This window comes from Camarhynchus parvulus, chromosome 1A (assembly GCF_901933205.1).
Source record: "Camarhynchus parvulus chromosome 1A, STF_HiC, whole genome shotgun sequence".
NCBI lineage: Eukaryota > Metazoa > Chordata > Aves > Passeriformes > Thraupidae > Camarhynchus > Camarhynchus parvulus.
In genome coordinates this window covers 11,260,264-11,277,498 of record NC_044586.1, presented here as the reverse complement: position 1 = coordinate 11,277,498, position 17,235 = coordinate 11,260,264, and the positions used below count along the sequence as shown (strand labels likewise).

The window sequence follows — 17,235 nt, the reverse complement described above, 5'->3', positions numbered from 1 at the left end:
TTTAACCCTTAGATCACAATGTTATAGTTTTAAACACAGTTTCGAACAAACCAACGATATTAATACAAGAGAAAAACAAGTACCCTTGAGCAAGGTAGCAACATCAAGACTGTGGGGAAAACAAGTACCGCTTTCCTGCAGGACTCTAACCTGCTTCTTTCTAGCAGGACTCTAACCTGCTTTGCCTGGGCGTCCCCACGGCTTCCCTTCGGGCGGTCACGTCTGACCCCAGTTCCTCGACAAAAGCGCTTTATCCAAAACCTATAGACAATGGTAAATACCTCTTAATTTGGAGCAGGAGATGCAGAGAAGCCTTCGTCCACCGAAGAGCGCTGGCCCGGGGGGGGGAGTCTCTTCTTCTGACAGAAATTCGTCAGGGGCGCCCAGAGGGTCCCGACCCCCGGACCCGGCTCAGGAGGACCCCCTTAGGGTCTGGATCTCCTGTCTGGTCCCACCTGGGTCGCCAGAAATGATGCCGGATTTTGCCCCAAAAGGCGAGAATAAACTGCCTCAAAGACTTGGTTTAAGTCAAATAGGCAGGAGGTATTTTATTAGCGACGCGTCGGAGAAATCACTAAATGGATTTCTGAGTTACCCGTGACAAAGGCAAGCCTTTTATACATTTTGATTACAGGATTACATCATAGTACATACATAATCATATCTTTGCATGCATATGTATATAGAGGCGTGGTATAGGCGGGGCGCAGGGCGGGGCTTTTCTTTTGAGGAGCATCTTGGTGGTCGTTCCGGTTGCCTTCATCATTGGCAGGGGGCGTCCCGTGACTCTTCCTCCTTTAAACTTTTGAACTCCTTCCTAATTTGGGCAATCCCCGGTGTACTTGGCTTGGCTCCCATAGCTTGGCAGAGGCCTTTGGGTCAAGCTGACCTTGTTGGCTCCGAAATGCGCTGAGCCCATCACTCCCTGTTCCTATCTCCCTTTCCTGTCATTGTGTCCCATTCCTTAACCAATTTATTGCTCTATGTGGTTTCCTAAACACTGAGCTTTCCCCAGATGCTTTACATTCTATGCTTTAACCCATTATCTCTTGAAAGTAACTGTTTTGGAGGCTTCAATAACAAAACTGATTCTAACAGCAAGGCAGTTTGTACTCTGGCTAACCAATTACCAAGAGCTGTGTACAGCCCAGGCAGAAGTGCTGCAGGACAGAAATCCATCAATCACATTGCACAGCTGACTGGAGAGGGTCTCTTTGCAGTCCCTGCAGTGCAGGCAGGCTGCCTGCGTGGTGCATTTATATCATCGCTCACCTAGCCCTGCAGGCCCTGGGGTGACTCCTAGGAACGAGTATCAATCCTAATCTTCTTTTGCTAAGATTTAACAGGGTCCAGCGCAGTCGTTCGTGCAGTTCCTGGACACACTGCAAGCCATGCTCTCCCGACAAGTCAACAGTGATGAGGCCAGAACTATGCTGTTGCAGCAGCTTGCTTTCATAAACATGAATGAAGATTGTAGAAAAGCACTGCTTGCTGTTCATAACCCACATCCTTGTGACATAGCAGATATTGGTTAGAGCGTGCCAAAATGTGGGAACTGCTGCTTATAACACTAACTCTCTCTTTAGCCGTGCTCTTCCAGGTATCAGAGACACATGCAAGGGATATCACTGCCAGAGCGGCTGAGTGACAGCTGGGAGATTGTCCTTGTCTGGAGGAGCATGTGGACAGCATTGTAGGATGTGCGCCTCTGTTGATGGAGTGACAAAACTATCCTTTGTCCCCTCAAAAAGGAAAGAAGCCCTTAAGTTTCTCTCCTCGATTAGGTGAAGAAAGGCACCTCATAGGCCCAGAAAACTTCACCTCAAACTTACGGACAGCTAATTGGACAGAAGCCAAAAAGTCCCACCTGGGCAATTTAGTAGAAAAAGAAGTGAACAAAGAAACTACTCGCTTTTGTAAAGTGTTTGGTTTTTCTGTTTGTTATTTTGCCTTTTATTAAACGTTTTTGTTTCCAGCACTGCAACAGAAGCCATCCTGTAGATTTGTATTGCCTCCAAGAGTAGCTGAGCTACCGTGGGTGTGTAATAAGCCTCCGAGAGCTTATTAGACCTGGTTCCATGAGGTTACTATAACACAGCATATAAGCAGGAAGGTGATTGGATGGTAGAGCACGTGGACAGCAGCATGGCAGCTGAGCCAGCCAATGGGTGCCTTCTTTCTGTTAAGTTCTGTTAGGTCTCGGTTTGGTTTCAGTTATGTCAGGTAGAGATGAAAAGTATAAAAAGGGTGCAATTTCTACAATAAACTGATCTCCTACAGATGCATAAGGAGGTCCATGTCGCTTTGCCCCCCACTGGTACAACCAACAAACCCAAATGGGTGAGCATGTTGCTCTGTAAAGTTTTTAGAGGCAGTGTTTTCAAAGCCAAACACTATTTCAGCCTCCAAAAATGCACAAAAAGCACAAAAGCCCCCATGACAAAATACAAGAATGAATGCTCGTCTGCATCTCGGCAAGCTCTCCTCAGTATGGTGACACCCAGCTAGCACAGAACAAACACCTTGCTTTGTGCAAGGTGTCAGACAGTCTCTAAACAGAATGTTTCATGCCATTTCTCCCAAATCACCAAGGCTCCTGACTTTCCTTCACGGACTCTTTTAGATTTTAGGATTCTTCTGATTTCAAATTTGAGAATGAAAAGTACCACTCATAACTAGCCTATAAAAAATAAAAGACCCAGTGTTATGATTTCATAGGTGTTATTTTCGAGATTCAAAGACAGCTCTATCTTTCTTCACTCTTTGACTTTCTCTGCTCTCATAAGACACCAATAACAAAAGAAGACAGGAGAATGAAGTGGCATATGAAATTCCCAAAAAATATCAACATCATTGTCCAGGCAATACTTACAGTGATGCAGGAATCTTAGCAAAGAAAGCAGAGTTTTGCATCCAAGGTAAACCTTTCAGGCTGCTAACGTTGCACTGGGTATTTCCTGAAAAATGATTGGGGATAAAACAAAATCACATCCTTGAATTAGACAAATGCTGAGGAAACTTAAGATGTTTACATTTTCTGGGAATGTAACTGTGAGAGAGGCAAACAAGACTAAGATACCAACCAATAGTAACTGTAAAATCCTTGCTAGAGGAGGAACTTTGACTACATGCAGCACAAATCTTCAATAAGAGTAAAATCCATCATTGTTACTGTCAAGACCAAACAAAAATTAGGAACCCCTTGCAGAAGCCAGGCTGGAGACAAGGGGAGGGGTTCATTGCCATGTTTAGTCCTATAACTTATAATGGATATACCTTGAGATTCTTGTAAGCCATGAGTTGTGTGTCACAAGAATCAATCATTCTTTAGATGTAGCCCGTGTGCCAGATAAAGTCCTATGAGTTTGTCTTCCATCTGAGGCCCAGCAGCACCCACTAGTTAAAGTCCCGGCCCAGTCAGAGCCAGCTAACATGGTGCCCAGCACCACATGGTCCTAGCTTGTCACTATGGCTTCGAGTTAGAGACAGGAATGAGATGGATGAGATGATCATCTTCAAACAGAATGGATGACTCTTCATTGCACACAGCTCATTTTATCTGGTATCAGAAGGCACCATGTTGGAATCCAATAGGTCAGAAAATCACTGAAACTCAGTTCATTGCTTGGTAATGGCGAGCATACGTGTCCATCAAACTTTTTTCTTTCTAGATAGGTTTACATTTTTTCTTCACGGACTCTGACGGGATAGATTCCTTGTTTTTGCAGGTGGAAACTGTTCTCTCACAAAAATAGATTGTTACGCAAACTGCTTCTCATTCTTATGATTCTTTCCTCATGAGAACTCAACAGGCCAGCTTAGCCAGAATAGCGAGGCCTAAACCATGTTTTACAACCTTTCTTTTATAATGTTTTACCTGTACGTACTACCAGCTATTTTCTGCTATGCTCATTCTGTCATCCTGCCTCCTCTGTCAGGATGCAGCCACAGTTACCACCAAACCTCTTGTGTCAGGGTAGTTAAAAACCTCCTTAAGCCTGTGCTAAAGGGTCCTGACACAAGTAATCCTGAAAGCCTCTTCAGATCCAGGTATTCCAACCAGGCAGCACACAGAGCCCCTTGTTGAAACATTTGTTTTAACAGCTTTTGCCAACAAGCCCCCAAAAGCTGCACCTTTTCCCACCAGGGCTTGAGCAAGGGCCCTAGTGCCTCTCCCATCACTTCATCAGCTGGCAACCCCCAGCCCTTGGTTACCAGGCTTATCAGACACACAGTTAGCATCCTAGACAGAACCTGATGATCCTTCTCAGGTGCCACCTTACAGAGACTTCCCATTTGGAGGTAGATGCCACCATCAATGGCATCATCATCTGTGTGCCCTCATGGACAGTCAAAATTCTGCCTTCAGCTGATCACAAGGGAGGGGAACACTTCTCTCACCCTCTGCAGTAGTCCACAGGTTACAGAAGCCCCTTCAGCCCTTCCCAAGGTCAGTCAAGTGCAACTTCCTAAGAGCCAGGCAGCCTGAGGATCTGTTTTCGAGAGGTTCTAACCTCCACTGTGGAGTAACTCCTATACAATTCTAGTCAGGTCTGCACAGCAGCAGTTTATCACTGCATGCAGCTGCAGAGCTATGCACCACAAAGAGCAGGCAAGTAACAGCCTCTGCTGAGCTGAACCTTGCCCAGCTGGGTCAGTGACAGAGTTTATATTTATATACCTCTGTGTTACATGCCTTGTTTTTCACTGGTCTATAGGTACTTGTCAGATAAGCAAGATGCAATAAGCTACAAGAAAGAATGGTAACATACAGATAGCTTCAGATAAGCTCTAGACAGTACATTCTTTTACAAGTATTCCACTCCAATAATTTGTCCACTCTTACTCAGTGAGGCCATGCTGCAGATATTTCTAACTAGAAAGGCTTACAAAGGCATTAGCTTTTTTACTTCCACAGACAGAACCACTCATAGACCAGACCTTCCATGATGCTCCAGGGAAGGTACAATCTCCTGGTACTTCTGAATCAAACTCCCCCTACTTTGGGGACTCTGAGAAGCACCTCCCCTGCCTCCAGTGACCCATGCTGTTAGCACCCTGTGATCCTGCAAGCTCCAAAATTCATTGTGTCTCTGTAGAAGGATTCTTAGCAGAACAAGGCCATTCTCCTAGAGGAATTGGACAACCCTGACTTGCAGACTACAGAGTTACTTTGAAGACCATGTACTATCCTCAGAACAAGATAGACCATGTACTCTCCTCGAATGGATTCAACAAGGAAGAATGAGCATTGTGCCAAGATGAGACCAGATGCCAAGCACATTGTGGGAACCGCTAATTTGGCACACCTTAGCTAAAAATGCTTATAGCGTGACAGCCAATCAGTAATTAACATGTATGTGTGAATACAGCAACTTAACCAATGAGCTTTAAGCATTAGTGGTGTGAGACAGTCTATAGAGAAGGATAAATATACCAAAAATGAAGGATAAATATGCCTACTTTATGAATAAAGTAGGATGACATGTAGCCACGTTGGGTGTGATTGTTGTTACTCAGCTGACTCTCTGATCGGGACTCTCTTCATGTCTCTTTTCAGAGAACTCAAAAAACAGTGAGCATTCGCTTGCACCCACTTCTCCTTTCAACAGCCCCAGCCAGTCAGCTCACAAGTCCAGTGGGTCCTGGCATCTGACCAGGGCCACTGGAGCAGGACACTCTACCTCCGTGGGGGTAAAGCGGCTGGAACAATACCCTGATTGTAAAAGCTGTCAGTGATGGATGGAGAAGGGGGATCATACTGCACTTGGTGTAGAAGAATGCTGAGACCAGCCTGATTCAATAATCTCAAAGGTGAACATTCTGAGGATGTGAGGAACAATGTTTCCTGGCAGAAATTGGCATGGGTGAGAACGTAAAAAAGTTCCTGATAAAGCAACAAAGAAGTGACAATATTGATAATTTACCTGACACTGCTTAGCTAAAGGCTGCCGAGCTGAAACAATTGGCCCAGAAACATCTGACTGACAGTGGATCTCTATAAAAACCCAGTCCCAATTTTTAACAGCAGAGACTTGTTACAAATACACAACTAAAGGCCTGGCACTGGGTGCTCCAATAGTCTATTTGCATTCAAAAGAACCAGCCAGGTTCACAAGTGCTATGGTTTACTAAATGCAACAGACATGGCTCTTTTGGAGTGCCAGCAGTATCTGCATAAACTACAGAGAAGCTAAATATAGCCCTGACAACAGAATGGCAATCACAAGCTCAATTTCTCACGTCAAAACACGCAGCACAGCCGAGGGCACAAGTCTTACCAAAAGGTGCCCCTTCTGCAGAGGGTGAGGAAAATGCATTCCTACAATTTTCATGTCAAATTCTCATCCCTCAGCTGAACACAAAATCAGGGTCCTTTTATACCTTATTAGCCATTATTGTGCAAAGTGCTGTGAGTGGTCAAATTTTCTGTTCTTAGTGGTTGTGTTGCATGCAGTATTTCTTGGTAGGAGATATACCTGGTAGCAGCTGGACAAAACATTTCCTGGTATTGAGACTGCACTGCTCCATTCCTACTTTACATTCCCACCCGATGCCATGGCAACAAAAACCTCCATCAGGTTTCAATGTCTGCTCTGATCACTGATGCTCTGATGTGTGGGGCCCATCTCATATTGAGCTTCACTATTTTCTTCACTGGTTTATAGTTCCCACACTTTTAACACACCCCCTTCTAGAAGGGTCTGTGGAGATTCCTCCTTTGAGTGAGGACACCTCCAAGGTTATTTCCTGAGGCTGAGTTAAAGAGCTATGCCCACAGACATTGGTATAAGTGAGCAACATCAATCTCTACTTGATTATTTTGCCAGCTTTATTGTCACTGTAATTACAGTTAACTATCTATACTGTGTAGTAATTAATTCTGATTAAAGTCCTTTAGTCTAGCTAGCATTACGATCAAGATCATCAGTATTAGCACCATATAAATAAATAATTTTTTCATATTGGTTTGCCTTCCTTTATCCTGTGGGATGAAGTTGTATAAAGATTCAACTACACCTGTGGAATTCTTTAGACATAAACCTCTGAGTAAGTCTGGAGCTAGGACTGGATCCAGCCACACGCAGACTCCTCTCTGAGGAGGAGTTTAGAAAGCAATGGGATCCTTTCTGCACCCTGTGACTCAACAGGAGGGTTCATGTGATAAACCTTGGGTGAAGCTTCCATCCTGCCTGTGACAGCTACCTAGGCATAAATTTTGCCCCCTCTCTGCCTCATACTGCAGTCACAAAAGCTGCCAAAACCACCAATGCCATTTATCTTTCCTCTTATCTATGCACAGTCACTTTGGACATTAAAAACATTATGCCACTGTCCCACCCACCAGACCTACCAAGCTCACTTTGCTTGTACTTGGAATGGCATTAATTATACCATACTCATTTATTTGCATTAATTATACCTTTACTCATTTACCTGCAGGCTATGCCTATAGTCCTGCCATTGATGCTAAGGTAGCTCAAGCAGTATTAGCTGAAATTTCTCCCACTCCTGATGTCTCTCATCACCATTATCTTGCTGAGTTTCCTACCACATATAGATGGGAATCTTACACAAGAAAATATTCCAAATGTTAGCCCTCAAAGAACACCAGGAACTTTTTATCTTCCTGGTAAATGCCAGGGTCCTGCCCAGAATGTGAAATGTTGGGGTAATTTTTAAAGGAATCTTTTTGCATGCCAGTACCAAAGGTATTTCTCAAACTGTCTTGCAGTGTTTTTTTCTTTACCCAATCTACTCACTCTTCCAAATGCAAATATCAAGTCTTCTAGGTTCTAAATTGTTGTCATGAAAGGCCCAGGTTTTAGTCAGCTGGGCTACTCTATCCCTTGCTGTGCACACATTGCACCTGGGAGTGGAGTATGAGCCACAAACACTTCCAACCCTTCTCCTAAAAATATTCCATGATATCAGTGTCTGTTTGTGCAGTAGTATATAATAAGCATTAATTATAATTATTAAGCTAAGCAACTCATCAAATAACTGTACCCTCACCACTTATGTGCAACGCAACACACACTGATGACAGAGGCAAGAGGTAACTGTACTAACACTCTTACAGTCAATAAAGCAGATTGACTTCAGGAATGAGCTCAACTCCTTGACCAAATTATTGACAGTTTGGCTCAGGCTCACAAGGAGGTAAAGGCCTAGGCCATGACCAGGTCAAGCACTTTGCTAGTTCCAACCTGTTCTTTGAAAACCCACATAGGAACAGGGAGACACAAAGAGCTTTGATGCATGAAAGTTGGGAACACCAGCCAAGGGAATAAGACATCAATAGCAGGTAGTTCTTCCAGAACTAATTAGTAAGGAACAAATAAAATTGTGGGTGCAAGGAATTTCATGGAAATTCCATGACATTTAACTTGACTGCAAGCCAACCATTTTATTCCACAATTATGAAAGCCCAGGTGAGGTTTTTTTTTTGATCTCACCCAGCTGCATGGTTGTAACCTCTCCTTGAGCTGGTTTCTCGCCTCTAAGAGAAACTTAGATCTCAGGTGATTGATATTGTGCATAACTTTCTTTCACAGAGCATTAAGATAATGTATTAATACTTCTGAATTATTATTGTTACTGTATCTGTACAGTAAGATTAAACCTCACCAGGGCACTTCCTTAAACCTCACTTTTACATCATTTTACTTCAATAAAACCACTTTTCCAGCTATCTGTGCCAGTGGTTCTTTAAGTGGTCTAAATCTCCTCTGCCACAAGCGTAACTGAGGTACTCGCCATAGCTCTAAAATATTCTTATTCATTGCTAAAAGCTCCCTTTAATAGAGTCAAAACCCGATAAAATGTGCATTTCAGTTCCAGCCACTGTGATCACAGCTATTTTGTACCTCTGCAGAATGTAGTTCAGCAAACAGAAGATTCTAAGAACTGAAAGGACAACAGTTCAGCTGCCAGCCAGCAAAATTTTACTCTCCTGTTTCTGCTTCTGGACTTGTAGTGGCATGTCTCATTTAACCTAAAGTATTTAAATCTAATTCAGCACATCTGATTTATGGTGTTATAGAAAAACAACCTGAATCAACTAAACACACACAAAGAAAGGAGTACATAAACATCCATAATTCTCATTTCCCTCTCTTTATAACTGCATTTTAGATACATTTTAGATGTCACGACAGCACCAGCACACAGGAGTTTTCCTGCACCAAAATTCTTTACAACTACATAAGAGATAACTTGGTGGAAATTGCCATAATCTCAGATTGCCAATCAAACACAGAATGTTTACAGTAAACTTAAGCACATGTAGACCAGTAGTCACTTCACTTTGCAAATTCCCATTTCACCACTTCCAACAGTGTATTTCCCCCCCACTTTTACCTATTGACTTCTGACAAATCCTGATGGGACTCATCCAATCGTCTTTAAAGAGCTGCTGATGTCATCACAAAGTCTCTCTTGATGGTTTTTGAATGATCTTGGGAGTCTGGATAAGTCCCAGCTGACTGGAAGCTGGTGAACGTTGCCCCAGTTCTCAGGAAGAGCATGAAGGAGGACCCTGGAAAGCAGAAACCTGTCAGTGTCACTTCAGTGTCTGGTAAAATCATGGAAAACATTTTTCTGAAAGGTACTGTAAAACACACAGAGGACAACAATCATCAGTCACAGCCAGCACAGCTTCATGAAGGGAAAGTCAGCTTGTCACACCTGGCTTGCTTCTACAACAGGGTAATCCACCTAGCTGATCTAGGAAAGCCAGTACATGAATCTTTTTGGACTTCAGTAAAATGCTTATAGGACAGTTGTGTTTTACTCCTGTAGCCTTCATGTGGCATCAGGCTGTCCTTCCCAGCCTTCCTTTTTGTTTTTAGCATTGTCTCCTCCCAACACCAGGACTCTTAATGTGATTCTATTCAGTGTTATCCAATACTGAATAAACCGTATTTCTCAGTTTGTTAGTGGGGTTTTTTTCTTTGGAGATGAAGTGAACACACTTCTTTCCCACAGTCTTTAAAAGTCCAGGTGCTCAGGTGGAGCTTTCTCTTGCCTTTGGCATGCCTTTTGGCTCTACTGTAACAGTGGCAACTCCAGAAGCTGCATTTCCCAATCAAAAACTATCTCAGAGTGAATTTTGCAACACCTGCCTGCAGGCACACTGTTGAGCCCAGAGAAGCAGAGCAGCCCAGCTCCCTGTGTGTGCAGGATGCCCCTCCCTACCACAGATGGCTGGTGCACATGGAAGAGAGACCCCAGGCAAGGCCAAAGGCCTGGCAAGGGTCATCACTGGTGTCAGAAGGGCTGAGACCCCCAACTAAGAATCAACATCTTGGTCTGGAGAGAAGATGTGGGAAGAGATTAAGAAAAGTAAATGTCATTGACCAAGACACTGTTCTTTACAACTATAAAAGCCACACAAATTATTACAGAGATGGAAACCTCTCACACACTCCCTGGAAGTGTGTAGGGTGGCTTCTCCTATGAAGCTTGGACACATCTTTGTAGATACTTTTCCAGAAACTGAAAGATTTGATGTAAGATTCAATGTATTTTACTATCCAGTCCATCAGCAATTGGATGGTAAAATACAGTGAATCCCAATCTATATAATTTCTTCACTAGCTGTAATATAGGTACCTCAATCACACAGCACTGTCTGTCTACTATCAGTGTCTCTTTGTTTATCCTGTGTGGTAACAAGTCTGGTTTAAGCCTTATGTCTGCTTTCCTTGGTCTATTCAACAAATCATTCATTTTGTAATAGACCTAATCGGCCATTTTTAAGAAGTTGTGAAACGAGAATGAATTTTGGGGTGTTGGCCACCTCACTTAAGTTACTGTCTACTGTCAAGGGCCTGGTTCAAACTCCCCTCTCCATTGGTGTGGAGAGGGTGGTCCAGCATGGTGACCCCAGCCCACCAGCAGTGCCCAGCCAGGCCAGAAGGCTCCAAGGCTTTGCCTTGCTGTCTTCTGCCCAGAAGAAGGCTAAGTCCCTCCACAAGTTCCAGCCCTTGACAGAGTACCAGCTACCAGAGAGATAAAGGGAGAGGAGGGGGCTGCAGCCATTTTCCCTTTGTCTTCCCCATGGCAGGCACCATCTTGGGGAAGCCATCACTCTGCCATTTTGAGTTTCTCTTTGTTCCCTGGGAGTCTGGGAAATTTCAGCAACTTCCTAAAAAACTGGTGCTCTTCCTGTTATGTTTTACCTGTTGCTATTTTGGGGTTTTTTTAAGTAAACTGTTATTTTTCCACTTATATCTCCTCTACTTGTTTCTCCTTATTGGTGGAAAGGGATTGGTTAAAACTAAGGGGAAGTAATTGTAGAGTGTTCCCCTAAATTGTCTTAAACCAAGGTTGGTCAGGCAGGATCTGCCTTTGACAAGCTCATGCTGGCTGGGCCTGATCCCCTGGTTACCTCATAGGTGCCATGAGACGTCATTCAAGATGATCTGCTCCATGACCTTCCTCAGTACAAAAGCTATTGTAGTGCACTATTTATTAAATTGGTATTTTCAAAACTAGCTTAATATTGTCAAGAAGAGATTGGTTTTGGTCACCCACCAAAACCAATGACCATGGGCAAATTTCTTTACTCAGCCCCAAGGAGTTACCACAAGAAGCATCCCCACTTGAAGGAAGAATCTCCACACGCTCTCCTAAAAGGAATGTGCTAGAAATCCTTACCATAAAAAAGAGAGCTTGGGCTTTTATACGATAACGTGATTGACTGCCATGACCTACATTGCTAGGCTAGCTCAGCAGAGCATAATTCATTCAAAATACATGATTAGTACTACCACCCATTGGTTCCTTTTATCAGGAAACATCTGTCTCCCATATCTATGCCAGTGCCAGTTCCCATCAGGAAACACCAGTTTCTTAACATCCTCATATTGTTTAATTTTGAGGTGTTTCAGTTAGGCTGATATCAGCATTCTTCAACATCAAAAACAACATGGCCACCCTCCCTCCATCACTGGTGATTTTTGCAAGTAGGGTGAAGTTCAAGCTGTATAACCCCCACTTAAACAAAAAGAACATCCTGTTATGCTCACAAATTTTCAATTTTAATATTTATGTCAAAAAGTTTTTAAATAAATAAGGATGCTTGATGCAGGACTACAGCTGCAGATTTCTACTCATTACACTTCATGGTAACAACAGCAAAATGTTGAAGAACTAAGACCTGAAAACAGACCTTGGGACAAAGCTGACCTCTAGATGAACCTTCCAACCAAATGTTATATGTATCTGCTCATGGGCAAAATATGGTTTCAGTATTTAGAACCCAGGCAAGGCCAAATCTAGCCTTGGTTGGGAGTATCAGATCAAAGACAACTCCCTTGGTTTGTCCTTGAGCCCTGGCCAGGCTTTGGAAGAAACCCAGCAGGAGAAAGGAAAACCCAGATGTTCCTGCACTAGAAGTTATGGTAGCTTGTTTATTTAGCAGAATAAAAATGGGACTCTCTCACAGCTAAGTCGGAAGCCTCATTTCCTGTGGGTGGAAACACCTGCAGGATTTCCCAGTTACCAGGAGTGGTTCTCCAGTCCTTTGCTGAGAGAGTAGCTTCCCCCAGCTGATGCCTATCCTATCTTATCTTTTTGTAATTCTTTGCAGTTTCATATTATATTAAATTACCCTCATTCCTTAAGTTGGTGTCTGTGTCTTTTCTGACTCTGCCCAAGGCAAAACAAATTTAGAAGCACAACAAAGTGAGCATCAATCTCTGAATGTGCCTTAAATCTTAGTGGGAACTCAGAAATTCTGCAGTTGAGAAATTACAATTTTGTAATTGCATTTTAGGACTTTTTCAGGGGATAGTACAAAAATCAAAAATCAAGGAAAAGGCATGCCATGGCATCTGGCAATGGTCCCAATCCACTGTCCTAAAGCTGCTAATTGCACCCAGTAACACTGTAATAAGTGTCATGGGAACTGTGGTCATAGTCAAAGGGTCAAGAATAAAGAAGTCATTCTTCTCACCACAAATGAGCTCATGGAGATAAACACCATTCCACATATCAACAATCAGAAGCACTAGATACAGAAAAATCTGAATTTGTCATAAGCAACATCTAAACTGAGCTGCAAGAGGTTATTCTGAAAGGCAAAAGGGACTCTTCTACAAGCACTATGGACACATCAGGCATTTGGAGGAACCATGCTTCAGAAGGAATTTAAACATTCTAGTTCTCCATGGCACCAAGCAACACACCAACACAAGCAATGCCATTGTTCAGAGCAAAATTAAATATTCAAGACTGTATTTGATTGCTTCATTGTATTGACCAAGCCTTTATTGCTTTTGAATAATAGCTGTAAGCCTGAGAAAGCAATTTTCAACAGAAAAGATTTGTGGGGAAAAGGCATTAATAACAGGAACTGGATTCATCAGGCAAACTGACATCACCAAATATTCCATTCGGAATCCTACAGATGAAAGCTTTCCTAATGGTAGCATCAGACTCCTTCATACAGGAATATCCTTACCTCTGCAGAAAAGTTCATGTATATAACTGAAACACATGGCTGTAAGTATTATCTACAGCTCATGCTTTTCTGGTTGTCAATATTACTATGATGGAAGAAGATGATGGAAGAAGATTACTATGATGAAAGATTACTATGATGGAAGCTAAAGATGAAGCAGAGTACTTAGCTGCCTTTTCTTGGATGGAACAACATTTTTAGAAAATACCTACACCCCTACACTTCAACTGCAAATTTCTATCTACCATCACACTGGTCTGCCAGTGGACATGGTCAGCACAAAAGACACAAACACCAACATTAAGAAATAAGTGTAATTTACTATAGTTTAAAAAAGCAAAGAATTACAAAAAGAAAAGCTAAGCAATGCACATAATCACTACTACAGAAGATTGCACAGAGTAATTAAGAAAGGTACATCACCTAATATTTTATTATCATCCAGATCTGCACTTCAGCTGGGGAGCTCCAACCACAGCAAGGACTGGAGAGCCACTCCTGGTAAATGGGAAATTCTTCAGGCACATCCACCCACAGGTGAGGGCTCCGTCTTTGCTGTGAGAGGGTCCAGCTTTTGTGCTGGTGAATAAACCAGCTTCCATACCTTCTCCTGCAGGAACATCTGGTTTCATTCTCCTCCTGGGTTCCACCCAAAGCCTGGCCAGGGCTCAAGGAGGAACCAAGGGATTTGGCTTTGACCATGTATCTCCAAACAAGGCCAGGTATCTGATTTCATGGCCTCTGAACACAGGAAAAAGTACATTGCTATCACACTACATGTTTCACTAATGATCATGCATCTTTCAGTAATACATGGATACAAATATTTGGCTGGAAGGTTAAGAGTCAACTTCAGCTCAGGGCCCATTGTTCAGGCCTCAGTACTTCACAGAAACAAGTGAAACGCAGAGAAACCATGAACATGCTTCAGCCTCTGAGGAATTTCCAAATTCCTTTCAAGTTTCAATGGACATTTAAAGAATTGTCTTACATCCCCAGTAGTTGTAGACATTCCCTTCTAGAAGTACTGTCCCCTAATCATCCAATGCCTAACGACCACTCATTGGAGACAAGCTTGCAATCTATGAACAGGATACTGACTGAAGTGCAAATTAAGAAGTTAACTGAATTTCAGTCATTGAAATCTTTCACAAGCAGATACTTACTAGAAGAGCTCTTTGGCATATTTGCATTTTATGGAGACCATTTCTATCCAGCATGAAGGCATAGAGCTACCTTCAAGGTCATAGAAGTATTTTTAAAAAGTCTTCTCAAAAATCTTCTGCTTGGTGAAGTTTCCTACCTGCTATAAGTTATAATATCCTTCCATTAAATTAGCTTCCTTGAAATTCGTCCAATTCATACAGCATTTTTGCTCTACATTTCCACTGCCCAATGCAGTTTTGAAACTCCTGAGAACTTGAATTGCTTGTGTTTATCAGAAAAACAAATAACAGTAAGAAACATGATAGTAGTGTCTAGAAATCAGATGGGTGAAAAAATAAAAATTCATTCCATGTCAGAAATGGGAAATTACTACAGTTCTTTGAAAAACTGCATGTAACAGTACTGAATATGGCTTAGAAATGCTTTGAGTAACAAAGGCAGGTTGGTAGGTTTGTATTCTCCTTAACCCTATTTTCTTCCCCATTTCCATCTCTTCACATGCACTGATGCTGCCAGTTGTGGTGCTTCAGGATGAACCAAAATAGACAATAAAATGGCATCCACAATTTCACTTTAAAAAGGAAAAAGGAAAGATCACTTCAGCAATCTTGTGTGTCTCTTCAGACAGATGTGGAGTGCTCACTGGAGGAACAGGAGCTCCTCACTGGTCTTGGCTCCTAGAAGGGACAGCAGTCAATAAGCTTCAAGCGCTGCTTTCACCAAAGCAGCAATGACCCATACCAACAATACCATCAGAATCTCCTATGTTCTGATTACCAGTGATATATCAAAAGATCCCTTGGCAGATTTTGAATTCCAATTTCCTGTGCAGCACCAGCCTCCTTTCATCAGTACACTTTAACAGTTTAAAAAGGCAAAGATTAGCATTACCTAATGCTAAAAACCACAATGGGTATTTTCACCATTTTTCCTTGCTTTTCTTTTTTCCTTCTCAAGTCACCAGCAGGCTCTAAGGTTTTCCACAAGCTCTCATAGCTATGCCTAGCAAAGCAGGAGCTCCTCTAGGAATCAAGAGAATTGAACTGCACCTTCTCGGCTTTCTGCTCCCTCTTTTACTCCTTTTGCTGTGTCTTCATCCATGCCTTTTAATTTATGGGGTGGGGAATACTGCTCTGCCTCTGACAACTGTTAATCTTCAACACAAAGAAGAAAGGCTCAACATCAACCTAACAGGTTAATTATTACAAGACCACAAATGCTATGACAGTCACACATCCCCAGCCATTGATATGACATTCATGGCTGCAGCAAATGAAACTGAACAGAAAAAGGCAAATAAAACAGTTGGGAAAGGCTGATTTGCAAAATTTTAGAAACGCATAAAAATATTCTCCTAACGAAACACCTTAGCCTGCAGAAAACAATCCAAGTCAGCAATTTGTTGGCTTCTAAAGAGTCTGTATTTGAGGGAAAGCCTCCTGCAAATCAGAGTATTTTCTGATTTACAACTATTTTTTTGAAGATTAGTAGGAAGGGGGAAGAACGAAAAAGCATCTGTGTTCTAAATAGAATTCAGAACCATAACAATAAAAATAAAACTTCTAAAAATTCTAGCAGACCAATGAATGGGAGAAAGTTTTAGCTTTTATTTAGAAGGAAACCAAAACACCCCATAACAGACTTGACATAAAGCATGCTGTAATGCTTTTTGTCTTCTGCCAAAACATCAGATAATATATTATTTCCAGGGGAAAAAAATACTGTTTAAGCTTAAACTACAAAGAGATTTGGATCCTTGAATTCTGCCTCCCAAATCACTGCAGTGAGCCACACAAACACACTGAACTAGTGGGTCCTGGTAAACATCTTGGGAACCACAGCAGTAAATTTTCCAAGACCCTGCACCTTGAGACCCAGGGGAACTTTTATGCTGGCACAGGCATCAAGAGTAAAGGATTTAATTTTGCAGACAATAATAAAAAAACAATCATTATCACAAGTCTGTTTTCTCTGCCAGGAATATCTGTTTGAATGTTTTGGAACATCAGTTGGCCAGTTCAAGGGAACAGGGTGATAAGAGCCCGGTAGGAGTTTTTGATGTTTGTAATAAGTTTTACTCCCATCATTCTCAGACGAATATTTTCTCAGGAGAAAATATTTACCAGAAGTCATGACGAGCTGGGTTTGTCTTATTCTATTTTTAAGTCCTCCCAGGAGGCTAGTTAAGAGCAGGGAAATGCCCAAAGTTACCACGGAGCTCCTAGAAAGAGTTGAGTCAGCCTCTAACAACTTCTAGGAAAACAACTGCCAGCATTCCTATGGGCTTCTGAAACACATCCAGTGCTCCAGCAGAATATCTACTCATGTTCTACCTGATGCCTGCAGTTTTCACTGATGCCACGGACCAACAAAGCACATCTTCCAAAGCACAGGAAGAAAGCTGCTACACATTGATGGGGTACTTGCACTATTTTCTCATATTTCCATCTGCCTCTGCAGATGGAATAAATAAGTTAATTCTACCAGCTACACTACAAAGCAGAAACAGCGAGCGTATACCTCTTTAAATACGTTCTGTTGTTTTGGGTTTTTTTTCTTTGATAGTATAAACAGTTTTATCAGTTATACCATAACAC

General features: G+C 42.2%; 1 protein-coding gene across 1 annotated transcript in view; it reads right to left on the bottom strand.

The window, feature by feature from the left end:
- The window catches only part of RESF1 (retroelement silencing factor 1), a 39,047-nt gene that overhangs the window by 20,892 nt on the left and 920 nt on the right, over positions 1-17,235 (bottom strand). The window contains 2 exon segments of the mRNA XM_030959497.1: positions 2,873-2,957; positions 9,364-9,541. The gene's annotated coding sequence lies outside the window, so the exon portion shown is untranslated.